Source organism: Hyperolius riggenbachi, chromosome 4 (assembly GCF_040937935.1).
Source record: "Hyperolius riggenbachi isolate aHypRig1 chromosome 4, aHypRig1.pri, whole genome shotgun sequence".
Classification (NCBI taxonomy): Eukaryota; Metazoa; Chordata; class Amphibia; order Anura; family Hyperoliidae; genus Hyperolius; species Hyperolius riggenbachi.
Window position 1 is genome coordinate 486,592,671 of NC_090649.1, and position 21,713 is coordinate 486,614,383.

Consider the following 21,713-nt stretch of genomic DNA (forward strand, 5'->3'; position numbering starts at 1 on the left):
ATAGTCGAATGCTGATGCTAGTTACGCACAATGATATTTTCTGATCGATTTTCCATAGAAGTAAACAGAAATTTGATCGGAAAATCGTTCGGAAATCAGATTGGACCTGTCAGAAATAATCGTTCTGACAGTAAAACCGAGAGAAAATCTCATTGTGTGTAACTAGCGTAATTGGTGGCTAATGCTGGGAATACACGGTTTTTTTCTGCCCTCAATCGTTTTTGCCGCTCAATTCTGCAGTTGATTTTCTCATCTTTTTTTCATTCACTGCTATCACAAATCGAGCGGCAAGTGAATCAAAACGGAGATTGGACATGTCGGAAATTATCTATTGAACCATCTAATCAGCTAAAAAATGAACCGTGTATTCCCAGCATAAGACATTACAACACTATACTGCTACTACCCTCTTTCCCTGAAATTAAGACATCCCCAGAAAGTGAGCCCTAGCATGAATTTGGAGCATGCTCGATTATAAGCCCTACCCCGAAAGTAAGCCCTATCGGCAGTAAGTGGAAAGAGTACGGCAACTTGTGTTATTACTGGAGCCCATGGTCTTGTAGGCGGGACCATGGCTTCGTCATTGTGCCTATTACTGCACTCGCTGCTACTCAGCAAGGTTGGCCCAATAATGGGCCTGCGAGACCATCGGCTGCAGTAGAAGTTGCCATACTTCTTCCCCATAGGCTGAAGCTCGGGGACACAGCGGCATAGAGCTGGGGGAAGAAGAGGATGCAGGGGGATACCAGAAAGACATCAGGGACAGTGGGAGACACAGGAGAGGGCCCAGGAGGACAGGGGATACAGGTACAGAGAGGTACACCTGGAGGACACTAAAGGTACAAGAGGGACACAAGTGCACACAGGAGGAGGAAGAGGCGGCACAGTGGGGAAGGCAGGAGGACGCACAGCACAGGAACTTGTGTGTTCACAGAAATATAAGACATCCCCTGAAGATGAGCCCTAGCACATCTTTTGGTGCATAAATTAGACGATGTCTTATTTTCGGGGAAACACAGTCTGTAGACCGTGAACACACACAAGCAGAGGCCCTGCGCAAGCAAGTATTCACTGATTATTATTCTGGAGCCTTTGCTGCATAATCTTCCGTGGCTGCTGCTGTGCGCTTGGAACGGTTAGCCAATGTTAATCAGCTAATCAAGCTGCAGCCACACCTATGATAACAAGTGCTTTTATTTCCCTCCACTTTACATACAGGTAACCGCAGCTGCTGCTGCTGCTTCCAACATCCGCATTACACAAGGAGTCAATCAGTGTCTCGGGCTCAGGTACAAAGTCTCAGCACTGTGCGGCCTACAGAGAGCGTGCGAGAAGGGAAGGGGGCGGTGCCTGCAAGAAACTAACCTGTCAGTGCATCCAACACGTGGGGGGAGATGGGGAGCGTCCAAAACGTGGGGGGAGATGGAGAGCGTCCAACACGTGGGGGGAGACGGGGAGCGTCCAACACGTGGGGGGAGATGCTGCTTTAATGTGGAGCAAGTATTAAAGGGGACCTGAACTCAGAACTTCCTGTCTGCTCTAAAAGATAAGCAACAGCATAATAACCTTTAAACAAAAAAAAACATTTCTTTGTTACAACGGATACAATTCCTGCAATAAATCTGCAGTGTGTCTACTTCCTGCTTTCATGGAAGCAGACATATTGTTAACATCCTGTGTTTTTAAATAAGCTTATCTGCCATGGCGGTCATGTGACTCGGGGAGAGATCAAATTACAACTTGCGATTAGTCACGGATGAGGGGGAATTAGACAGGCTAAACTCTCTAAACATATACAGGGTGGATTTCTGTCCTGTGCAAGAGTTCAGGTTCTTGTACCACCTTGCCATAAAGCTAGTGGTGTCAGTCAGTTGTCACATCAGCATTATTGTTACTGATTTATAAAGCTCCAACATAGTCCGTGGCACTGTACAAAGATGGGGTACATAATAACACAGACAATGGTGTACACCAAATACACACACCGGTGCAAGATATAGAATGGGTATTTACTGTGACACAATGAATAAAATGTATAACAGATTCCAAGACACAAAAGGGTAAGAGAACCCTGCCCTTGTGAGCTTACAATCTAAATTAATAGAAAGAAGAGGGACAAGAGATGAGGTATTATACAGTATTCATACAGGCAGGGCTGGTTCTCTCATGAAGCAGAGATTACAGGGGCGGCATATCTGTACTGTGTTTACACTAACAGCATGCAGCCAGAGTAGGAGGAGAAGCGAGAGGAGAGCGAGGGGAAGGGGTCATCATTGGGGAAAAGTAGCTTGTTGTGCTGTGTGAGGAGTCTGATAGTGAATGAGGAGGGAGGAGGCAGGAGAGCAGCATTGGGGAAAAGCAGCTTGTTGTGATCTGTGAGGAGTGTGACAGTGAGTGAGGAGGGGGGAGGCAGGAGAGCATCATTGGGGAAAAGCAGTTTGTTGTGCTGTGTGAGGAGTGTGACAGTGAGTGAGGAGGGGGAGGCAGGAGAGCAGCATTGGGGAAAAGCAGCTTGTTGTGCTGTGTGAGGAGTCTGACAGTAAGTGAGGAGGGGGGAGGCAGGAGAGCATCATTGGGGAAAGGCAGCTTGTTGTGCTGTGTGAGGAGTCTGGTAGTGAGTGAGGAGGGGGAGGCAGGAGAGCAGCATTGGGGAAAAGCAGCTTGTTGTGCTGTGTGAGGAGTCTGACAGTGAGTGAGGAGGGGGAGGCAGGAGAGCATCATTGGGGAAAGGCAGCTTGTTGTGCTATGTGAGGAGTCTGATAGTGAGTGAGGAGGGGGGAGGCAGGAGAGCAGCATTGGAGAAAAGCAGCTTGTTGTGCTGTGTGAGGAGTCTGACAGTGAGTGAGGAGGGGGGAGACAGCAGAGCAGCATTGGGGAAAAGCAGCTTGTTGTGCTGTGTGGGGAGTCTGACAGTGAGTGAGGAGGGGGAGGCAGGAGAGCAGCATTGGGGAAAAGCAGCTTGTTGTGCTGTGTGAGGAGTCTGACAATGAGTGAGGGGGGGGGGGGGGGGAGGAGAGCATCATTGGGGAAAAGCAGCTTGTTGTGCTGTGTGAGGATTCTGACAGTGAGTGATGGGGGGCGTGGCAGGAGAGCAGCAGTGTTTCATTTAACTTGCACAGCAGAAGGAAGGACTGGAGTTTTTGGGTGCTGTGTAATCATTCCAACAGTCCTTACAAGTTTGCCTCAAGCAGAATAAGGTCTAGAACCGGCCCTGCTTACAGGCAGTGTGCTTTTAGGTTATCTAGTAAGGAGTATAACTTGGCTTGAGGTTGAAGGGTTAATGGCCTAAGGTAGAGCGTATGCTTGTCGAAAAAAATGAGTTTCAGGGATCACTTAAAGATTTCAAAAGTTGGAGAGTGACTGATATGTTTTGGAAGGGGATTCCAGAGGAGGGGTGAAGCTCGTGAGAAATCTTGTGCATGTGAACGCGAGGAGCTGATTCCATCATGTCTGCTGACACCCAATGAAGGCTCTAGCAGTACACGACAGTAGTCTACTAAACGATCAGCATTAGTCCGATATCGATCATTTACCTGATCGAAGGGCCAACTCATAGTGTATGTGGAGCTTATCTTTAGTGGGTTTCACATCTGGGCTCCCGTGAGGAGATTTCTGGATAACACCAGCTGCATAATAAGCTGTAAATGATTGGTTCACAGACTCTTTTCTATTTAATCTCCTCTGGCGGTTAGAAGGATTATATATTATATCTTTTCTTATTCATGAACTGTAGCCGACGCCCAGAAAGAAAAAGTCCCTTTTTTCCCCTGCAGAATAAATCTGTGTGCCAATGGTTTGAAGTTCAGTTATTTACATTTATCTTAGCTCTCATAATTGCCGGGCCATTGTTCCTGGGCCGTGTTGTCCTCTTATTAGCAGTTAATCATTTACTGTAAAATGTTTGCCGAGTGGGTGAAGCAGTTTCATAAAAGCGCTCAGTCTGTGGGCCGGACAGGTTGTTGTTCGGAGTGTGAACTCGTACGGTGAGACTCTGCCAGTCGCCTGCAATGAACCCCTCCGGACAAGTCGGAAAATGTGTAGAGAAGGTTTAATACATAAGTATTGTGCACTGTGTTTGTTTTAGTCACTTTTATAGTACCAACTGATTCATCGGTCCTTTATAGAGTACAGACAAACACTGACATCAATCGCTGCCCCGACAAGGCTGATAATATGATGTCTGTAGAGCAGCAATGTCAAAGTCATACTCTTTAAAAAACAAAATAAAAAAAAATATTTGCTGTAAAGCATACATGTCAAACTCAGGCCCACAGGCCAAATCTGGCCCTCATTGCCATGAAATTTGGCCTGTAGGTGGTTTCCCCACTGTTTGGCCCACTGTAGTCCACTAGGGACACTATATTGTAGGTGAAACCCTAGATCACCAGGGAAACCAAATGGGGGGGGGGGGGGTAGGTAGGGGGAAAGAACTAAACTCTAGGGAACTGTACAGGGGAGAGTGAAGGTCCACTAGACACCAGGGACTGTATGGGGGTTGGAGGAGTGTCATTAGACACCAGGAAACTTTATAAGGAAGAAAGGTGTAGAGTAGACACCAGCAGGGCCGTGCAGAGGGTCCTTAAGTGGGGGGTGCTCAAATTTAAAAAAGGGGCCTCACCCCGCCCCGCCTCCCCCTCTGGCTATGGTTGGGTATCGAGTGTCATGTGGGTGTTGATTGCAAGTACGTAGTGTCATGTGAGATCTGGGTGCATATACTGGATGTCATGTGGGTGCTGGGTGCAGGTACTGGGTGTGACATGGGTGTGAATACTTGGTGCCATGCATGTACTGGGTGCTGGCTATGGGTGGGCGTCGGGCGTCACATGGGTTTAGAATGCAGATACTTTGGGTGCGGGTACTGGGTGCTTGGTGCAGATAGTGGGGGCCATGTGGAGGCTGTGTGCAGGTGTGAGTATTGGGTGCAATGTCCGGCCTGGGTGCAGGTACTTGGTGTCATGTGAGTATGAGTACTGGGTGCCAGCTATAGGGGGAAGTGATGGATGTTGGGAGAAGTAGAGGTCAGTGTGGGTGCTGCAGGAAGGGGAAGTCATTGGGGGTGCTGGGGGAGGGAAAGGTCAGTTGAGGTTCTGGAGGAGGTCACTATGGGTGCTGCTGGGGAAAAGAAGGGTGCTGCTGGAGAAGGAACAGTCAATGTAGGTGCTGGGGGCGGAAGGGGGTCAGTGTGGGTGCTGGGGGAGGCTGGATCACTGCAGTGCTAATGCTGGGGAGGGAGAGGTCAGTATGGGGCCTAGGTGGAGGGAGAGGTCCCTGTGGATGCTGGGGGAGGGAAAGGTCGCTGCTGTCAGAGAGACACTATCTTACCTGCTCCCACACAGCTGTGGGGATGGTTACACTAGGATTCCTGTATGGCACCTCTCTACTCCAAAGTGTCCCAGAGAGGGGAGGAGCTTCCTGGTGTGTGTGTGGGCTTCCCACAGGAAGGGGTGGAGCTTATTGCAGCCAAAGGTGGAGCTTTGCTTTTACAGATAAGGGTCCTTTTAATTGGAATTTAAAGAGGGGGGGGGGGGGGGTGCTTGGGCACCCAGAGCCCCCAGCCCCCTCTGCAAGTGCCTGGACACCAGTCACTGGCATGCAAAAACGCAGGGATGTCACTGGCATGCAATAACGCAGCCATGTCACTGGTGCACAGAAACGCAGGCATGTCACTAGTATGCAGAAACGCAGTGATGTCATTGGCATGCAGAAACGCAGCAATGTCACTGGCGTGCAGAAACGCAGCGATGTCATTGGCATGCAGAAACGCAGCAATGTCACTGGCGTGCAGAAACGCAGCGATGTCATTGGCATGCAGAAACGCAGCAATGTCACTGGCGTGCAGAAACGCAGTGATGTCACTGGCCTGCAGAAACGCAGCAATGTCACTGGCGTGCAGAAACGCAGCGATGTCACTGGCCTGCAGAAACGCAGCAATGTCACTGGCCTGCAGAAACGCAGCAATGTCACTGGCCTGCAGAAACGCAGCAATGTCACTGGCCTGCAGAAACGCAGCAATGTCACTGGCCTGCAGAAACGCAGCAATGTCACTGGCCTGCAGAAGCAGCGATGTCACTGGCGTGCAGAAACAGCGATGTCACTGACGTGCAGAAACAGCGATGTAACTGGCCTGCAGAAACGCAGCAATGTCACTGGCCTGTAGAAACACAGCGATATCACTGGCCTGCAGAAACACAGCGATGTCACTGGGGTGCAGAAACACAGCAATGTTACTGGTCTGCAGAAACACAGCAATGTCACTGGCGTGCAGAAACACAGCGATGTCACTGGGGTGCAGAAACAGCGATGTCACTGGCGTGCAGAAACAGCGATGTCACTGACGTGCAGAAACGCAGCAATGTCACTAGCATGCAGAAACGCAGTGATGTCACTGGCACGCAGAAACGCAGTGATGTCACTAGCTCGCAGAAACGCAGTGATGTCACTAGCACGCAGAAACGCAGTGATGTCGCTAGCATGCAGCTTGCTGACTTGTTGGCAGATCACTAATGGATGTAGCAGTGAAATATCTGTAAAATGCACGCCAGTATTTGTATGATTTTCTCAGCATGCCACTGATTGTTGACACAGATCTTACAGTCAGATCTCTTCCTTTCCGACATCCGCTCCTTCAGGTTTTCCATGAGTATTGAATAGTCTATATAACTGTTTATTAATCTTCTCGCTGAGTAAGGATGTCGGGTCACGCACGGGGCAAGCCGGAGAGGAAAGGGATGCGAACAAGTGCCAAACTATTGTTATCAAAAAGAAAAATATTTGATGTATCTACAAGGGCCATCTAAATCTGTTCACTGACTCTGTAGGCTCCGGTCCAATGCTGGATAAAGCCTTAAAGGGGAACGCCGGGGTGTGTTGTATGAAAGGATTGCAGTTTTTCAAGGTTTGTAATTAATCCTCCATTACTGTTTTACTTTGCTTACGGGTGATTTTTGGGCCTGCACTAAACGGCGGTAAAGTTACTGAGCACAGGCAGTGCAGGGCAATTTTACTGGTACTAATGACAGCGGAGAACAGCCTGTTAACCCATTAATGCCCTGTGTGTTACCGGGATAAAGAGGAACTTTAACCACTTCCCTACCCTGGCCATTTTTTCACAGTTCAGCTCAGCTGTGATTACTTTGGCAATAACTTTATCAATAGTTATCACAACTAAATGATCTATAGATGCCTATTTGTTATTTGTAATTACCTTATTCTCTATGCATTTTAAAAGAAAAATAAGGAAAAAATACATAATTTATCCACTTTCATACATTATAGCTTTAATGTAAACAGTTATATTGTACATTAAACCCACACAATTTATTTGGCTATCCCTCCTGTTTATTTAAACAGTTCATTTGTTTTGATAAAGTATTAGATGTAACAATTAAGTAATGTATACAATCTGATACTGTCTGCTCCTGGAATGTGTATTTCACACTTGTTTACTAATTAACTCTCCCATTGAATTCCCTGGGAGGAGAGGGGTTTACAACTCTGTGGTGATGTTTTTCAGGTCAGAGATAAATAAACAGTGTTATCTAAGATTTTGAAGGAAGGAGAGTGCAGAGGCTTATTTTAACGTCATACAGACAGCAAGTGGTTAAAGTGTACCTGAGTACAATATGAGATACCTAAAAAGAGGGAAGCCTCAGAATCCTATTGAGGCTTCTCTCCCTGCCCTGATGTCCCCCGCCGCTGAGCGTGCCCCCCCCCCCCCCCCCCCCCAATAATAGTTATAAGGCATTGTCAGACTGCTCATCTGTCATTTCAATGCATAGTCACATCTCACTGAAGCTAACTGACATTTTTGCTGGCTGCAGGTCAAATTATCGGATGGACTCCTAATTCAAGCGGTATAAAACCCTGACATAATATTCAATAAAAACATGTCTTCCTACTTTTTATATGCCATACGGTTATCGTATTTGCATTTGTGCATAAGTATTATTATTCATTTAGAAATTACAAGTTCCCAAAAGTACAGTTTTTTTGCTTTGAGAGCTGCCTTTGCATTTTATTCATAACTGGTTTTATTCATTATGTTTTTAAGGCAGAAATGCTTTGAGTGTCTGTCTGTGTCCAGCTGCTTCTGCACAGTCAGAGAATGTGTCACATTCCTCACTTGATACAATTAAGTAACATAAGATAACATTATCTCTGATGAGTCCAGATTTCTCTGCACTGAACTTTCAAGGCCTGTGTTTAACTAGTTGAATGCTGTTCTAGTAAAAAAAAAAAAAAAGGTGGCGGTATATAATATGCTGTAAATAATTTTTTAGACCAAAGAAGAAATGCTGGGTTTCATTCCGCTTTAAGTAATTAGTAAGCAAATAAAGTATATAAATCTAACTGCGACCTCTACAGGGGTGGGGGTCTCTGGCAACCTACACTGGGGGCTTAGTGGATACCTAAATTGGGGGGGGGGACTGTATCTGGCTACCTATGCTGGGGGGAGGAGCTACTTCTCCTCTGGCTATCTAAGCAGATTGTCATAACTGGTTACTCACACTGGGGGTACCTCTGGTTGCTTAATACTGGGGTCTACTTCTGGCTTACCAATACTGGAGGGGCCACCTCCAGCAACCTATATTATATTGGGGGCAACCCAATACTACTGGGCAGCATTATTATTTAGTATTTATATAGCGCCGACATATTACGCAGCGCTGTACACTGTATATATATATATATCTTGTCACTAACTGTCCCTCAAAGGAGCTCACAATCTAATCCCTACCATTGCCATATGTCTATATTATGTAGTGTAAGTACTGTAGTCTAGGGCCAATTTTTTAGGGGGAGCCAATCAACTTATTTGTATGTTTTTGGAATGTGGGAGGAAACCGGAGTGCCCGGAGGAAACCCACGCAGACACGGAGAGAACATACAAACTCTTTGCAGATAGTTCCCTGGCTGGGATTCGAACCAGGGACCCAGCGCTGCAAGGCGAGAGAGCTAACCACTACGCCACCATGCTGCCCAGCATCCCAACAGTGTGCCCGAGTCCATAGCAGGAGGGAGCGTGATTTATACACCCTCGCCTGGGTGCTCTTTAGACTAGAAACTGCCATGTGTTAGGATTTATGAATTGGTACAGCAGGTATCCTAATATTTTGCACACAAAAAAAAGAGATGATCACAAAAACTTCTTTATGGGTAATTACTATTCAAAAATATTCTGATAACTGGATATAGTGTCTGAACTTGGGCTTTAAAGTGGACCTGAACTCTTGCACAGGACAGAAGAAAAACAGAGAAATGGACCCTGTATGTGTTTAGAGTTTAGCCTGTCTAGTTCCCCTCTTCTGTGACTAATCACAACTGTAATTTGATCTCTCAGCCGAGTCAGCTGCCTGCCACGGCAGAGCAGCTAATTTGTAAACACAGGATGTTAACTCTATGTCTGCTTCTATGAAAGCAGGAAGTAGACACTGCAGATTTATTGCAGGATATGTATCAGCTGTAACAAAGAAATGTTTTTTTCTTTAAAGGTTATTTTGTTATCTTTTAGAGTAGAGAGGAAGTTTAAAGTTCAGCTCCACCTTAACCAGGTGTAGTGCTAATTACTACTGATTCGCTAGCCTCATCTTCCGCCTCCTGGGTGACACTAATTAGCGCTTAAAGTGGTTCTGAGATGAAAAACTAACTATAGCAAGTAACTTGTCTATATATCTTATCTCAAGTTTAGATGGTTTGCACAATAAATCTAGCTGCAAACAGTTTCAACAGTATATAATTGTTTCTCCCTGTGATCAAATGAGAGCAGCCATTTTCTGTTTGTCTTCACACAGGCAAGCTGCTCTGTATCTCCTTCCCTTTCAGCCTGTGCAAACTCCACTCCCCTCTCATCCCTCTCCGCCCCCTTGCCTCTGAAATCTCAGCAGCTCCCAGCTGGTAACGCCTCCTCCTTCTTAGGCAAAAACCTCCTCCTCCCCAGACTGAGCTCCCATGAGCACTTGCTACATGGGACTCAGAATGCCTAGGCGCTTGAGGAGCTGTGGGTGTGGTTTGTTTAGTTTATAGGGAATTAGGGCATTAATAAAAAAGTATTTGGCTTGAGGAATGCCCTATAAAATATATGTAAGGGGCACAATTATGAAATGTGTAAACGTTTATCTCGGATCCACATTAATATTTTTTCCTGCATATTTTTCACTTGAGGCATCGCGGAGGTCTTGACATTTTTCAGGGAAGAATAATTGGAAAGCGCGGCTATCCTTTACATATTGTTAGTGTAACAGTGCTGGTGGAGGGGGGCTGAACGCTGTGAACGTTTACTCTTATATATACAGACCCGGTAAGCTCGCGGCCCTGCGCTGGTACAGAATACGTCATTTTCATCTCTTTGTGTTGACATTTCCCCCTCTCCGGGTGCTGATTGACAGGATGTTACTGTTCAGCTGTGCCAATGATTGATTTTAAACGGATAGGATCAGGTTAAGAAAAATAAAGAAACGCAGTTATGCGAAGCAGGTTTCTTTTTCGCCCTTCTTACACGCTGATGCATTATAAAGTCTTTCAATGTGTAAAATCAATTACGACAAATGCAAATTCACAGCAAAGTGAAAATCAAGTTTGAGACGGTTTGAACTGCATGCCGGTTTCATTTTACGATGGGGGGGGGGGGGGGATTCTCCACAGCCCGATCAGGTCTGCTCTAATGCACAGGTGCGAGGTGTCTGCGCGGTACAGAGGACTTGATCAGGCTCAGCTATTTCCACCAGAACCCGAGCGGAGAGCTGCTAGTGCGCATGCGCGAATGCTGACAAGCACCTAATAAGGAGATCTTCTAGGGTCCCAGCGATGGATCCCCTCTGCTGTGAAGGATGGGGAAAGCCTTATGAGGATCCTGAGATGTCCCCCTCCCAAGCTAAGTACCCCCCAGGGGCACTTCTTTTCTTACAGGTTCACTTTAATTCCTTCAAATGAGCCCTCAAGACTCATCTTAGCATGCTTACCTAGCGCCAGCCCCCCTCTCCCCCCTCCCTGCCTTTAGGGCTCAAACCTACAAGTAAACTTTTCTAAGCGCTAGGGATTTGAAAAAGCTCTTGCTAATGCAATGCTATGGGGGGTGTTTATAAAATCACATCTCTCAGGTGGGATCACCCATAGCATTACATTAGCAAGCGCTTTTCAAATCACAAAGCACTCAGAAAAGCGCTCCTAGTGGCAGAGCCGGGACAAGGTCCTCCAGCGCCCAAGGCTGAGACACCAAAGTGCGCCCCTCCATCCCTCCCACCCCAGCCGTCACACACTGATTGCTATTAGACTAAGAGGTGCCACAGGGCCCACAACCTCCCCAACACCTTAATATCTAGTCATCTGGCTTGCAGTCACTGCCATGTATCCCCTTTTCTTATTTCTTTCTGCTTCAAACACAATTAGGAATGACAGCTGAATGAATTCTGCGCCCCCTCCTACACTGCGCCCTGAGGCTGGAGCCTCTCCAGCCTATGCCTCGGCCCGGCCCTGCCTAGTGGGTTTCTGGCCTTAGATTGTAAGCCTCTGGCAGGGCCCTCCTCCCTGGTGTTTTTTGCTTGATTATGCGATCTTATGCTACATACACACTTGAGATTAAAGTCTTTAGAAAAGGCAAGATCACAGACCAATTTTACCCCTTTCCATGTAGTATGAGAGCCACAGACTATCCTATTGAGCTGAACTCCCCATCAGATAAAAATCTTTGCAAGATGCTGCACACACAGTTGCTGTACACATATAAAAGATCAGTATCTGCAAAAGATCAGTATCTGCAAAAGATCAGTTCCTGCAAAATGCATTCATAGTCTATGATATCTGCAGATCCTCATCCACACCTTGTTTAACAGACATTCATCTGCAGATCTGACAATCATCTGCAGATCCAGCCTGCTGGTTCTGTTCTGCAGATGACTGTCTGTTAAACAAGGTGTGTATGAGGATCTGCAGATATCATAGACTATGGGCTTGATTCACAAAAGAGTGCTGTTAGCACGGCCGTTTTAGCGCGAATTTTCGCATTGTGTGCGACCGCGAATTTTCACGTGAAATCGATATCGTTTTCGCAAAAAAAATCACGTTTGCGCACGAAACGTTATAGTTTCGCGCGAAAATTCACGAGCGCGCGCAATGCGAAAATTCGCGCAAAAACGGCCGTGCTAACAGATAGCACTCTTTTGCGAATCAAGCCCTATGAATGCAATTTGCAGGAATGGATATTTTGCAGATACCGATCTGTTGCATATGTACAGCAACTTTGTGTGCAGCATCTTGCAAAAATTTCTGTCTGATGGGGAGATCAGCTCCATAGAATAGACTGTGTAGAGTATGGCTCTCATACTACATGGAAGGGGGTAACTTTGGTCTGTGATCTTTCATGTTCCAAAGACTTTTATCTCAAGTGTGTATGCAGCATTACTGTCTGTCACCCCTCTTGAGGACTAGAACAGTCTCTACTTTTACCAAAGACATTTGCAGGATCTTGTTTTGTTGTGAGCACCTTGTATGTCCTTCCTTGTATGTTAACCCCATTTATCAATAGTGCAGCTCTGTGTAATAAGTTGCGGTTTATAAATACAATAAATAATCATTCCTTGCTGAAAACATGAACTATGACTATGATGTTGTATATGCTTATATGCTTGCAGATAAACATTGTAAAGCATGTACAGCCTTATTATTACTAAGGGCATATGTAACATTTGCCTGGAATTCAGCTATATGGGCTCCGCAGACTGTGTCGGGACTGTATAAATAAAGTTTTGTTTACGCTCCCTCCCAAGAGCTTACAATCTGCATGAAAAGCCATGATCCGGGCCGAGGCTGCGCAGGCCGGGGAGGTTTTCTGGCAGGGACAATTTATTTGGATGAGATCACAGTTTACTCTGAGATAACTTTCTGCAAACCTTTAAAATTCCTCTGCTATTAAAATATCCCCCAGGCAGGGTAACGGAGGAGTCAGGGAGGGGAAGGCTGCTTCTCTCGGTACTATTTGTTAGAAAGTCAACTGTCCCAGTTACAAGAAGGGAAAAACATATGCAGATGTGTCCTTCGCTGCTTCTCCTATCGTTCTGCTGATTGCATCATGGTCAGCGCAACCTCAAAACTGCTCCCACTCCATGGAAAATTCCAATCCGGCTCCGTGAAATGATCTTAACTCCATCGCTGGCCCTGGCCAGAGAGCATTAGGAGGAACTGCAAGAGGCCAAACACTTTGGTTTCCCACTTCAAACAAGCGCTGGGGGCCTCGCTTCAAGAGAACCCGAGGTGGGTTTGAAGAATGTTATCTGCATACAGAGGCTGGATCTGCCTATACAGCCCAGCCTCTGTTGCTATCCCAAACCCCCCTAAGGTCCCCCTGCACTCTGCAATCCCTCATAAATCACAGCCACGCTGCTGACAAACAGCTTGTCAGAGCTGGCTGTGTTTATCTCTATAGTGTCAGTCTGCTGCTCTACCCGCCTCCTGCAGAACTCCAGTCCCCGCCTGCATCCCTTCCCTCCCTGCTGATTGGAGGGAAGGGACGGGGGCAGGGACCGGGGCTATGCAGGAGGTGGGGGAGCAGCTGAGACTGACACTACAGATGTAAACACAGCCTCACAGCATGGCTGTGATTTATGAGGGATTGCAGAGTGCAGGGGGACCTTAGTGGGGTTTAAGATAGCAACAGAGGCTGGGCTGTATAGACAGATCCAGCCTCTGTATGCAGATAACATTCTTTAAACACACCTCGGGTTCTCTTTCAGCAAACAGAGGAGAGAAGAAATCCAGTGATGCGTAAAAGGAGGCAACGTCTCCCGCAAGCTCCGCTATGTGCAAGAGAACGGACCAGGGCTGTAAAAACAGCTCTCCTCTCTGCGGATCGCCATGCTTACAGCGGACCGGAACTCTTGCACAGGACAGGAAAACCTAGAGAAATCCACCCTGTGTGTATCTAGAGAGTTTAGCCTGTCTAATTCCCCTTCATCTAGGACTAATCACCAGTGTAAGTTCATCTCTCATCTGTGTCAGCTGGCTGCCTCGGCAGAGCAGCTAATTTGTAAACACAGGATGTTAACCCTATGTCTGCTTCCATGAAAGCAGGAAGTAGACACGCTGCAGATTTATTGCAGGATTTGTATCAGTTGTAACAAAGAAATGCTTTTCTTTAAAGGGAGTCTGAAGTGATTTTAAAAATAAAACATAGATACTTGCCTAAGGAGAGGGAAGGTTCTGGGTCCTATAGAGCCTTCCTGTTCTCCTGCCGGTCCCCCCGTTCCACCGATGGCTCCACCATTACCAATCTACTACCATTCCTTCATAGACTGCTCTCTTCTGGGTTGGGTGGGCTTTGGAAGTCTTCAGAAAATATTGGGCTCCTGAAGCCGGCCGCTCCCTAATGCGCATGTGCGAGCATCCTCTCTCTACACTCGCACAGTACAGAGCCGCCGGCCTTCGGGGGCCCGAGTTTTTCTGAAGACTTCCGTAGTGTCCCACAGTGAGAGACTCAAACGGGAGGAGCCTGCGGGGGAACAAGGACACCGTGAGGAGAACAGGAAGGCTCAATAGCAGTGATGGCTAACCTTGGCACTCCAGCTCTGGTGGAACTACAAGTCCCATGAGGCATTGCAATAACCTGACAGCTCTAAGCATAACTCGGGGAGGCAGAGGCCTGATGGGATTTGTAGTTTTGTCACAGCTGGAGGACCAAGGTTAGCCATCACTGCTCTATAGGACCCAGCGCCATCCCTCTCCTAAATTGAGTATCGTTTTTTATTTACTTTGTTAACCAGAGATGAAAATAAACTAATGAGATAAACAATTATATCTGTCCTTCTACTCCTAAAAATGACTCTTTTAGATATCTCAACGCTTTATGTATAAACATGTACAAAGCAGATGTAATGTTTCATAGTCTCTGCTCAATTGCAGTATCTCAAGAGTCCCAGAGTGAAAATACATTAACTATTCACCTTTTTATCTTTTCCCCTCACAGTAAGAAGCCAGGTATCTGCTTAGGAAAGTGTTTTATAGCTGTAATTTGTTATCAGTGAGCCGACTGAGTCCTGACTGGAGAAAAGCTGTCAGTTCCATAGCTAATTATAAACTCTTTCAGGCAGGGAGAAAAAGAAACGGAGGGCAGCATAAAGGCAGCCATACACTGGTCGATGTGCCATCAGATCGACCAGCTGACAGATCCCTATCTGATCGAATCTGATCAGAGAGGGATCGTATGGCTGCCTTTCCTGCAAACAGATTGTGAATCGATTTCAGCCTGAAACCGATCACAATCTGTTGTGGTGGTGCTGCCGCCGCTCCCCCCGCCGGTATACATTACCTGAGGCTGGCTCCCGGGCGTGATGTCCCCGTCATGTGGCACCTCCGGCTCCGGCATCCGCATAGAACTTAAGCTATCACACCAGTGACAGCGGAAGTTCAAATAGAGCGCCCTCTAGTTGTACTTCCGCTGTCACTGGCATGACAGCGGAAGTTATACGAGGATGCCGGAGGTGCCATGACGGGAGCAGTGACGGACGGGATGCCCGGGAGCCAGCCTCAGGTAATGTATACCTGATCGGATCGGCCGCCGCTAGCGACACGCTCCCTACCCGCGGGCGATCGAGGGTAATTTCCCGCACGGCGCGATCGACGGACCGATCCGATTTCGGGAGGAAATCGGATCGGCGGGTGCGTGTTGCGCGAACGATTGGCAGCAGATTCGATCCCAGTGATCGAATCTGCTGTCGAAACTGCCGCAAATCGGGCCAGTGTATGGCCACCTTAAGTGTCTGTATGCTTGTCACTGTATATACACCTGTCTATCTCACCATGTCACATGTCATCTCTGGTACACTTTAAGACTTTATTTAAAGGTTATTATGCTGTTGCTTATCTTTTAGAGCAGATAGGAAGTTCAGGCGCATTGTTTTAGCTATACCGAGGCTAAACAAAGATGTTATGCAACTCCCTTTCTGAGCTCTGCTTCTTAGAAATGCTCCGTAGTAATTACAGGCAATCTGGGTCATGTAGGAATTGCTGCTCCAGGAAGAAGGAACCAGCTCTAATACTGTAAATGCAAGGAATACCTGGACTAACATGCAATACGTATATGTGGACTAGGCCCCGGATTTACATCACAGGAGCCTGTAGGCACATTGCCCTCCATGAAACCAGGCAGCGCGGTGGCATAGTGGTTAGCGCTATCACCTTGCAGGTTCCTCAATTACCAGCCAGGGCACTACATGGAGTTTGTATGTTCTCCCCGTGTCTGTGTGGGTTTCCTCCAGGCAACCTGGTTTCCTCCCACATCCCCAAAACATAATTGTCTTTCTCCTAAATTAGCCCTAGACTATGATACATGCACTTCACGATACATACATAGACATATATATATATATATATAACAAGTAGCTAGAGTTGCCCTCAAGTATTAGGTAGCTAGCAGTTAAGCGAGATATCTTCAGTGGAATGCTGAGAGTTGGGTTAGTAACCTCTCATTTACACTCTGCTCGGGACTCTGCATAGGGAAGGAGGGAGGTGCTTGGGGAGGGGAGTCAGCCGCCTTACCATCATCAGGTGCCTACAGTGGAAAATTCTGCCCTGACACAGATCAACATGAGAAGGGGAGGGGGATTTCCTGAGAATCCCCCATGAAGAGATGGACTAGTCCAAAACCTGTTGCTTCTGTCAGATTTCTACTACCTCCTGTAAGTGACAGCAACATAGTAGAAAAGTAATTTATGGTTCATTTTACTCTGAAAAAAACATACTTCTTATTTGTTTAGGTTTGCACATATTTTAAATTTTACAGTTTTTCTCCACAGTGCTCCTTTAAATAATTTTACCGAGCTGCCCTGAGTGGATTGAGGCCTGTGTGTTTGATTTCTGCACAGATTGACACAAGCTCTTGCCGGAACACAGCCCTGGCGTCAGTCGAGAACCTCTCCATACTTACGTTCTAAGGTTCCTTATCGTTAACACACAGGCCGTATCTAAACAAGGGGTTTAATGTATGGAATCATTTTTAATCCGCAGTCCTGGAATTCCGCTTTAGGCCCCTCTACACTATAATTAAGCTTCGTTTGTTTAGCATCAGACAAAAAGAGTATAACAAGTAACATGCAAGTTCACACCCCGACGCCTTATATAGAGAAGATGGAAAAAAAAGAATTGGTGCTCTTGCATGAAGTCAAATAAATCTTCATCCCATAACAAATTCAAGGCTCCAGCGGTCTCCCACAAGTGTTTTCTCTTGACAGCTCATCAGAGAGGCCCCCACACTTTTTGTATATGTTAGTGTGGTTTATTTTATTATATTTTTGTGCGTGTGGTAAAACAGACAAGTATAATTAGGAGCAGGGACAATACCAGCCTTGGTATATTTGCACATGCTTTGTGCTGTCAACAGGCGCCCATGTTTGATGTGAGGAGCGGTTTAGGCCCTCAGTGAAGGAGACCAGAATTCTTTGCGTTTCTTATCTGAATGCTTTGCGTATGGCTGGCTGAAAGCCAAAACTCCAAGTCTACCACAGAAATGAACCTGCAGGGAGAAATTCTACTACTCATCTGCCAGGGGCGTAGCCAGAGGTTGCGACCGCATCGGGCCCTTGGGCCAGAGGGCCCTTCCTCAACTGTAGTAATGGTGGATGGTGGCTGGATGGTGTAGTGGTTAAGGGCTCTGCCTCTGACGCGAGAGACCTGGGTTCGAATCTCGGCTCTGCCTGTTCAGTAAGCCAGCACCTATTCAGTCGGAGACCTTGGGCAAGTCTCCCTAACACTGCTACTGCCTATAGAGCGCGTCCTAGTGGCTGCAGCTCTGGCGCTTTGAGTCCGTGAGGAGAAAAGCGCGATATAAATGTTATCTGTCTTGTCTAATAGCTCTCTATTGGTCCTGTGCTCATAATAATCACTTCTAGAGATACTTTGAATAGTGGTAATCATTAACAAACCATTCCACATCCCCTTCTTGCACCTCTGACACTGTAGTTGCCAATGGCAGGTTTGGTGCGCCATATCAATTGTTATGTATAGAGTGTTTGGGGGGCCCCAATGTAAAACTTGCATCGGGACCCACAGCTCCTTAGCTACGCCACTGTCACCTGCCAAGGGCGGCTCCTGCTGGCCTCCAGTAGGTCAATAACTATCCCTTTTTTGGAGGGACAGTCCCTCTTTGGGAACTAAATCTCCTTGTCCCTCTTTCACGTCTGATGAACAGATCTGTATAGATTTATGTAATTTTTCTAATGAAAAAAGTATTGGATTGACTCTAAACTTTATTCTCATTGATATATTTCTTATATTTAGGCCCCTTTTACACTAGGAGACTTTCTTTGCGTTGTGTTGCCCTTTCTACACACAGGGTAACGCAAAAACAATCAAGGTCTATGGGGCCCAATACACTTACCCCGTCAACAGCGCATTACCGTCGGACTTCAGAGGTGACGGGATATGCGGAAGTCTACGAGCAACGCAGAAATTTGAAATATGTTGGCGGCGCGGCACGCATGCACGGAATGACGCAAATATGAAGGGGAAGCCGGGAATCTCAGTGTAGTTCTTCCTGACAATTAGGGAGTGCGTCACGGGGCCAGAGACGACGAAGGGCATGTGGGGGGGGGGGGGCATGCTAGCGTGGGGGGGGGGGGGGGGCGCATCGCTATGCATATGACCCTGTCTGCACACTCTGCTGCAGGGTCACATGAAGCTGTTTTTGGCTTTGCGGTTCAATGTAATGTGGGCGGCGTACCGCAACACTTGTCCATAGTGCAGGGCAGCACGGTGGCGTAGTGGTTAGCGCTCTCGCCTTGCAGCGCTGGGTCCCCGGTTCGAATCCCAGCCAGGGCACTATCTGCAAAGAGTTTGTATGTTCTCTCCGTGTCTGCGTGGGTTTCCTCTGGGCACTCCGGTTTCCTCCCACATTCCAAAAACATACGGATAAGTTAATTGGCTCCCCCTAAAATTGCCCTAGACTACAGTACTTACACTACATAATATAGACATATGGCAAGGGTAGGGATTAGATTGTGAGCTCCTTTGAGGGACAGTTAGTGACAAGATATATATATATATACACTGTACAGCGCTGCGTAATATGTTGGCGCTATATAAATACTATATAATAATAATAATAATAGTGTAAAACCAGCCTTAAATCTGATCTCCAGTATGGAAGTTAAATGCCACCGGCCTTCCTGTAAAAGAAAGTTATAGTTACCTGCGCTGCCTGGTCACTCAAAGCCCCTCCGACTACCCCGATTCACCCGACTTCAAGCGCGTGGCCCCGCCTCCCCTCCCTACCAGGCCAGAAGAAGGTCTTGGGAAGCAGGAGTGGACTGGAAGAGGATTTGGGAAGCTTCTGGACATGAGGAGGGAGGTTTATACAGATGTAGCACCATCGCTCAGTCCATCGGTCAGGGCCGGGCAGAGGTGAGAGAGGCTCCAGCCTCAGGACGCAGTGTAGGAGGGGGCGCAGGGCAGGGGTGAGGCAGAGGCGAGAGAGGCTCCAGCCTCAGGACGCAGTGTAGGAGGGGGCGCAGGGCGGGGGTGAGGCAGAGGCGAGAGAGGCTCCAGCCTCAGGACGCTGTGTAGGAGGGGGCGCAGGGCAGGGGTGAGGCAGAGGCGAGAGAGGCTCCAGCCTCAGGACGCTGTGTAGGAGGGGGCGCAGGGCGGGGGTGAGGCAGAGGCGAGAGAGGCTCCAGCCTCAGGACGCAGTGTAGGAGGGGGCGCAGGGCGGGGGTGAGGCAGAGGCAAGAGAGGCTCCAGCCTCAGGGCGCAGTGTAGGAGGGGCGCAAAACTCATTCAATATCATTCCCCTATTGTGTTTGAAGCAGAGAGAAATAAGAAAAGGGGATACATGGCAGTGACTGCAAGCCAGATAACTAGAGATGAAGGTGTTGGGGCCCTCTTAGTCTAATAGCAATCAGTGTGTGACGGCTGGGGTGAGAGGGATGGGGGAGGGGGGGGGGAGAGAGTGCACTTTGGTGTCTCAGCCTTGGTTGCCGGAGGACCTTGTCCCGTCTCTGCCGTCTGTAAGTGGTACGCCCGTACGGTTAACAGACGTCGAAGGAGTTAATCGGAGCCACGTTTATTTCAGCTGGAAGTCATCAGGCCTTCATCCTGCCATGTTTATTGGTGTGTCTGTGTGTGGGTGTGCAAAGATCTCATTACATCTCAAACCTCTTTCCTCCTAATTACTCTCTCCACTGCCCTAGAGGGATGGACAGAAAGGCCCCCAGAACTCACTGCGCTATTGCTGCACTGCACTCTCCACTGCCCTAGAGGGATGGACAGAAAGGCCCCCAGAACTCACTGCGCTATTGCTGCACTGCACTCTCCACTGCCCTAGAGGGATGGACAGAAGGGCCCCCAGAACTCACTGCGCTATTGCTGCACTGCACTCTCCACTGCCCTAGAGGGATGGACAGAAGGGCCCCCAGAACTCACTGCGCTATTGCTGCACTGCACTCTCCACTGCCCTAGAGGGATGGACAGAAGGGCCTGCAGACCCCGCTTCGATATCCCTGCACTGCGGCCGCCAGCAGAACCTAAACACTGAGCTTGTGCAGCAGAAGTCTTGAGACATCGGAGGCGGATCTGATGTTTTACAAACAATATAGCAGAGTGTAGCTACTCACAGCGCTCTCCCTTACTACTGTGTACAAGGTTGTGCTGAGGTACGGTCATGCAAAATAAAATAACTACTGTACTTCATAGGTGGCAGAATTTTCCTACGCTGAAAAGCGAGATTATTCATTTTATCCTACATGGCCGTGTAAATTAGCATTAACTTATGGCTAAATAAGCCCCCACACTGCATATCAACGCTTACTTTCAAAATAAAACAAAACATCGATACTTTTAAAGAGGTATTGTCAGCCAGAAAATCAAATTCCATTTACCCACTGCTCTGTGTTTAGTATGCAGTCTACATCCTGACCCTGCATTGCAAGCATTCCAATATAATCAGAAATGTTTCTGCTGTAATGGATCTTATCTCCGCCAGCCTGGCTCTATTCTGGTACATTTCCGGGGGGCGGGAAGCTGGTCATCTCCCCTCCCACATTACTGCTCCTCACTGATTGGCTGAGGGCAGTTCAGTGTGACACAAGCTGAGAAGGGAAATAGAAGATAAATCACCACACCCCTTTGCAGAAGCTGCTGAAATCCGATTGAAGTTCTGCTCACATGTGTTTACAAAGATATGATAGTGCAGTTCTGCATACACCAATTCAGGCAGAGGGAAAAAAAAGAGTAAGGGAGGAAATGACACCATAAAGCCAGAGGCAGTAAAGATGGAAGATGCCTGGAACAGTTTTCTCATTATTTACAACATACAATTCACTAAAATCAACATGTGGACAGTACAATACATATGTTATGTAAATAGAACAAGTATTTAACTTATTTAACTTTTTATATTTGTGTATATTTCCCGGGGATAGTGTGGCTGACCCTTGTGCTTTAAAGCAGTCTGGCATAGGCATACAATTAAACATTTCCCTTCCAATTCTTTATCAATTATATTGTTATCCTACTTACCTCTGACTGTGAAAATGATGAAAATCCCCCCCCCCACCACCACCACCACTACCACTTCATAGCCACAGCACCGAATGTGGAAGCAGCTATCTTGCATAATAATGTATTCTCCAGCTCAAACTGAAAGCTTTGCCAGAAAAAAAGATAATCATAGTAAGTGTGCATGTACGCAGAAGCTCTCTGCTATAGATGAGATTTTTATCAGCTGCATTCAGAGA

General features: G+C 47.3%; 1 protein-coding gene across 2 annotated transcripts in view; it reads right to left on the reverse strand.

Moving 5' to 3' along the window:
* The window catches only part of THADA (THADA armadillo repeat containing), a 782,712-nt gene that overhangs the window by 372,605 nt on the left and 388,394 nt on the right, over window positions 1-21,713 (reverse strand). The window lies entirely within an intron of this gene.